Here is a 6672-nt window from a genome sequence, read left to right on the forward strand (position 1 = left end):
TGCCTAAGGGTCATTTCATTTCGTACCTTAAGGAAAGAAAGTTAGTTTCAAAGGGTTGTATCTATCACTTAGGCCGAGTTAATGACTCAAGTGTTTAGGTACCTCCTATTCAGTCAGTTCCAGTAGTAAAAGAGTTTCCAGAAGTCTTTCCTGATGACCTACCCGAAGTCCCTCCTGAGAGAGAAATAGACTTCGTCATAGACATCATTCCAAATACTTGTCCTATTTCTATTCTGCCATTCCAAATGGCACCAAAGTTAAAAGAGTTAAAAGAGCATTTGAAATATCTTTTATAGAAAGGATTCATTCAACCAAGTTTCTCACCTTGGGGCGCTCCGGTCTTATTTGTAAGAAACAAAGACGGTTCTCTTAGGATGTGTATATATTATTGTCAGTTGAACAAAGTTACCATCAAGAACAAGTATCCTCTTCCAAGGATAGATGATTTATTCGATCAACTTCAGGGTGCAATTTGTTTTTCTATATCAGTTAAGAGTAAGAGAATGTTATATTCCAAAGAAAACTTTCAGAACCAGATATGGGCATTATGAGTTTTTGGTCATGTCCTTTGGGGTTGACCAGTATTCCAGCAACATTCATGGATCTTATGAATAGAGTCTTCAAACCTTATTTATATATGTTTGTTGTCGTCTTCATTGGTGACATACTAATCAATTCAAGGAATGAAGAGGATCATGCTAGTCATCTCAAAATAGTTCTTCAGACGTTAAAAGATAGAGAGTTGTATGCCAAGTTCTCTAAGTGTGAGTTTTGGCTTGAGACTGTGGCGTTCTGGGGCTACATAGTTTTCGGTGATAGCATTAGAGTTTATAATCATAAAATTGAGGCAATGCAAAATTGGCCTAAGCCCACATCTCCAACTGATATTAGGAGTTTCTCGGGTTTGACTGGCTATTATAGAAGGTCTTTAGAGGGTTTCTCATTCATTTCGTCCCTTTTGACGAAGTTTACTCAAAAAATAGTAAAGTTTTAATGGTCTGAAGCTTGCGAGAAAATCTTTGAGGAAATTAAGAAGAGGTTGACTACTGCACCAGTTTTGACTTTATCAGAAGGTACTCAAGGTTTTGTGCTGTATTGTGATGTATCTAGAGTTGGTTTGGGTTGTGTCTTAATTCATAATTGCAAAGTTATAGCCTATGCCTCCAGACAATTGAAAGTTAATGAGAAGAACTGTCCAACCCATGACTTAGAGTTGACTGTTGTAGTTTTCACTTTGAAGATATGGCGTCACTATTTCTTTGGTGTTCATGTCGATATATTCACTGATCATAAGAGCTTACAATACGTGTTCACCCGGAAAGAGCCTAATCTCATACAGAGGAGGTGGTAAGAATTACTCAAGGATTATGACACGAGTATTATTTACCACCCAGATAAGGCTAATGTGGTTGCTAATGCTTTCAGCAGGTTATCTATGGGTAGTATCTCCCATGTTGAGGAAGAAAAGAGGGAGTTAGCCAAAGATGCGCATAGACTTGCTTGCCTGGGAGTCAGACTTATGAATTCCACAGAAGGAGGAATAGTAGTGATGAATGGAGCTGAGTCATCATTAGTGTCAGAGGTAAAATAAAAGCAAGACCAAGATCCCGTTTTGCTTGAATTGAAGGCAAATGTTCAGAATCAAAAAGTATTAGCTTTTTAACAAGGGGGAGATGGTGTATTGAGATATCAAGGTAAATTGTGTGTACCTATAGTGGATAGACTCCAAGAGAGGATCATGGATAAAGCTCATAGGTCCAGATATTCCATTTATCCAGGTTCCACAAAGATGTACCACAATATGAGAGAGGTATATTAGTGGAATGGTATAAAGAAGGACATAGTTGAATTTGTTGTCAAGTGCCCAAATTTCCAAAAAGTTAAAGTAGAGCATCAAAGGCCTGGAGGTTTGACTCAGAATATATAACTTCCGGAGTGGGAGTGATAGATTATTAATATGGATTTCATCACAGGTTTACCCAGATCTCACATGAAGCATGATTCTATATTGGTAATTGTCGACAGAATGACAAAATCAACCCATTTTTTGTCGATAAAGACTACTCATTCAGCAGAAGATTATGACATGTTATATATTCAGGAGGTGCCAAGGCTTTATGGAGTCCCAGTCTCCATTATTTCAGATAGGTTCACAATTTACTGCACAGTTTTGGAAATCTTTTCAAAAAGGCTTGGATTCAAAGGTGAACTTGAGTACTACCTTTCATCCTTAGATAGATGGACAAGCAGAGCATACCATTCAGACATTAGAAGATATGTTGAGGGCATGAGTGATCGATTTCGAAGGTAATTGGGATGTTCACCTACCTCTAATTGAGTTTGCTTACAACAACATCTTTATGGGAGAATATGTAGATCTCATATTAGATGGTCTAAAGTTAGTGAAGTAGGGTTGATAGGAACATATTCATTACACCAAGCTATGGAGAAAGTGAAGGTGATTCAAGAGAGGTTGAAAACGACGGAAAGTCTTCAAAAATCCTATATTGATGTTAGGAGAAGGCCGTTAGACTTCGAAATAGATGATTGGGTTTATCTAAAAGTTTCACCCATGAAGGGAGTTATGAGGTTTGGTAAGAAGGGGAAACTTCTCCCCCGGTATATTATACATTATCTCATAGCCAAGAGGATTGGCAAAGTAGCTTTTGAGTTTGAGCTACCACAAGAGTTAGTAGAGGTTCATCCAATGTTTCATGTCTCCATGTTGAAAAAGTGCATGGGCGATTCATCTTTGATAATACCAGCCAAAAATATTGGGATCAAGGATAGTCTATCTTATGAGAAGATTCATGTTCAAATTCTAGATCGCCAAGTTTGCAAATTGAGAACAAAAGAAGTAGCGTTCAATCAAAGTCCTTTGGAGGAACCAATTTGTTGAAGAAGATACTTGGGAAGCCAACGAGGATATGAAGAGGAGATATCCACATCTCTTTGAATCCGGAGAAAATGCAGATCAAGGTACTAGTTTTCTTCTTAGTACTCTTTAAATTATGAGTGAGCATGTTGTTTGTTACATTTTGCTTGGTGGGTGTTTAATGTTACCACCCTTAGCCTAGTAAGAGTAATCTCATTCAAGGACGAATATACCCAAAGGGGAGATATTGGAACATCTAACAATTAAAAGAAACTAAAAGGTAGTTTAGAAATTGGAAATAGTTATTTTTGGAAATAAATTGAAAATTTGGAAATTTATTAAGTTAAAGTAAGTTTTTGATCAACTTCAAATGACCATAACTTCTAGCACAGTATTAGTTAGATATACATCCAGATATATGGTTGGAAAGCCCTTGGAAAAATCTTTCCAATGCCGTTGAGTTTGCAAAATTTTAAGTTTGGATGAGTGAGTTATGACCTTTGGAAGTTAGGTTGTTGGATTAAAGAAATGTCCAATCCGAAAATTAAAAGTGTAATTTGGTATGTTCATTACTCAATTAATTAAATTCATTTTTAGTAAATTAATTGGGGTCAAAAACTGAATTAGTTCAGTTTACGCGTTTAAGAAATAGATTTAGGACTTTTGGAGAAAGAACGCAAGAAAAAAAAGCAGAGGAAAAGCAAGAATTTTCAAGAACGATCGGTTTGGATTGCGGATTTCTTCAAGATTTTAATCCTACAAGGTATGTGAGTCTCTCATAGCATTGGGTTCATTCACCCACGTTCCAAACATGTTTAGTTCAGTGCAATTCGTCCTTAAAGAGTTTGAAAGTTGATGTTCTTGACATAAATTCGTGAAATTGAATGTTGTTCTTGAATTGGGTTGAATTGTGGAGTTCTTGAGATCTTTAAGTTTAGTTTTAGAGTTTCTTTGAGTTAGGTTCGTGAAAACTAATGTTGGGTATCTGGAACTAAAATGAATTTGAGGAAAATATTCGAGTTTAGGTGAATTGGGACTAGAAAATGAAAAAGGAAAAGGTCGAGCAGGGTCCATGAAACAAGTCGCATCGCGGACTTGCTTCCCTAGTGGGAAAAATCTGCTCCGCATCGTGGACAAGATGCAGACTCCACTATCTCAAATTAATTTCATGAATAATTAGTTAATAACATCTCCACATTGAAGACTTGTTCCAAAATGATGATTTCGTAACTTTTCTCAAGTCTAGCTATTCGGAATCATTCCTAAACATCATGCGGTCTTTATAAAATCAAATCACAATCCTTCAATTCAAGTATCAATTAAGAGTCAATTCAAGTAAGAGTTAAGATCAAAGTCAAGTGAAATTCATCAAAGTTTTCAACGTCTTTTACAAATGCTTTAACTTTGTTTTAAGACTAAAAGTTTCAAGTTAAGCTTAGAGTAAAGAGTTGAGTTCATTTCTCAAAAGCTATAGGGAATTAAGTAATCCCAAGGAAATTATAAATGTTTTCCTATTTAAGTTAAGAGTAAACTGAGATTTCCCAAAGAGTTTTGAGCAAGAAAAGGGATCATCGATTCCAAGAGAGCTTTTAAGCAAAGTGTTGCGTATTTATCTCAACCCAAAGCAAGAAGTTGTTTTTAAAACATATAAGCTAAGTATGTTTTTGGTAGTGGTATTGAGCACCGACATGGGGATGCGAGTTTATATTAACTCAAGTCTCCATAAACCATATAGCCATCACAGGCATTAAAGGATCATACTTTTTAGATGGTCACTTAAGTTAAGCTAGTGGATCCACTAAGTTAAGTAAGTTCCTATATCGATGGCAAATGTAGGATGGTCCTCGGAAGCGTGAGGTAACATGTTGTTCCATCGCTTCGGCTCATAGTGATGGTTGTCGGTTAGATAATCCCCCACTGAAGTTATATTACTTTAAATGAGTAAAGTTAAGTTTGTTATTTCTTTATCTTTAACGAACTAAGATTGTTTTTAGTTTCTTTATAAGATTTATATAAATATATTGCATATGTTTTACTGATTTACATTGAGTTGAGTATCCATGAGTTAAGAAGAGTCAAGGTAAGTGTTTCTTTCACAATCTCTTTCGAGCCTATATTTGTTAGCTTTCCAACTCGCATACTCGTACATTCAATGTATTAATGCTAGTTGGCCTGCATTGTATTATGATGCAAATACAGGTACCCAGGATCATTATTAATTGCCTCCCTGATCCAGCTTGATCATGCAGAGTCTTTTGGTGAGCCTCCTTACCTTCTGAAGGACCCCTTTTATTTTCTTTGTAGTCTAGTTCATTAGGATGTTATGGGGATTATCACAACATCCATCTCGATTTTTTAGAGGCTTCATAAACAATTAGTAGTTCATTTGTCTTTACATTATTATTCTATGGTAAAGACTTGGGTTGCCATTTTTGTCCAAGTTGAATGTTATTTCTTTTAACATTCTAAGTTATACTATTTAATTATTTGCGTAAGTCCATTTGATCATGGTAATAATGTTAGAATCTTCTGTTGAGTTAACTAAGCGAGCCAAGGGTTTGCTTGAGGCAAGCAATGGTATTCGAGTGTCAGCCACGTTCGGGGTGTACTCGAGGCGTGACAGCCATGTTTCAGCAAGCTATCTTGGATCGGGTACCACGCAGGTGTACTAACAGTTTAGTTTAAATTCCATGAGAGGACCAACTACTTGTGATAAGGGTATAAATAAAGCATGTGATATTTTGATATCGTGATGTGCATGCACTTGTGATGATTTCATTCATATCTAATGATGACTTAATGTAGGTGGAACCATGTGTATGTAGGTGAGTGTGGGGTGATGTGTAGATATCTTATGAGGTGTACTTTTCGGGAAGGGTGATTTGTCGAGGTGTTTGTTTGGGTAAGTTCACAAGGATAATTGAGATAGGGCTAGAGATTGAGGTAAGGAGAAAAATTTACAGGTTGGGGGAGATGAGGTGAAAATACTGTAAGAATGTTACAAGATCGATTGGTAAAAGAGATATTAGCGGTATTTGGATTATCCAATGTGTTAGCATGTTTAGGCTATAATTTAATAGAACTAGAAGTGTTGGCGGTTGGGAAAGAAAATGGTTAGTGGTCAAAGTATTGGTATAAGTTGGAGGTGTTCTAAGAAATAGAAAGGGTTGAGAAACGAGTGATACTTGCATGATCCTATTAATTTTTTTTTATATTATGAGGTGGGCGTTGGGTTTACCAATGATGCCTACCAGTACGTATGGTTGTACTTATACTACTCTTGCTATGTCTTTTTGACATAGTCTGGATGCAGGATTGATGATGTTTTATTAGGTGAAGAAGAAGAAATCCTCTATAAGCTTCGACTCTTCTTTCCGCATGGTGGGAGTTGTATTCTTTTATTATTATGGTCCAGTCGTTACTCTTAGTAGCTCTTGTACCTGTTAGACTAGATCCTTGGGGTTTTTAATTACTTTATAAGTACTAACTAGTTCGTGAAAGGAGTTTGTTATAAAGATTTTATCTATATCATATCTATGTTTCGTTAATTTTCCACATGTATAAACCTTTGGGGTATGAGGGTTATCCTTCTTATGTGTTAGAATAGGTTCCCGCACGGCCTGGTGTTTTGGGTTGTGACAATAGTATAGAAACAATACATTTTTAATACGTATTGCAAACATCACTCTTTTTCTTAGTGATACAAATGAAATAATTTATAAGATATATGTAATACAAATTTATTCACGAATAATACATGTATAACACATACTACAGACTTCACTCCTTTTGTAGTG

Source organism: Solanum pennellii, chromosome 7 (genome assembly GCF_001406875.1).
Source record: "Solanum pennellii chromosome 7, SPENNV200".
Taxonomy (NCBI): domain Eukaryota; kingdom Viridiplantae; phylum Streptophyta; class Magnoliopsida; order Solanales; family Solanaceae; genus Solanum; species Solanum pennellii.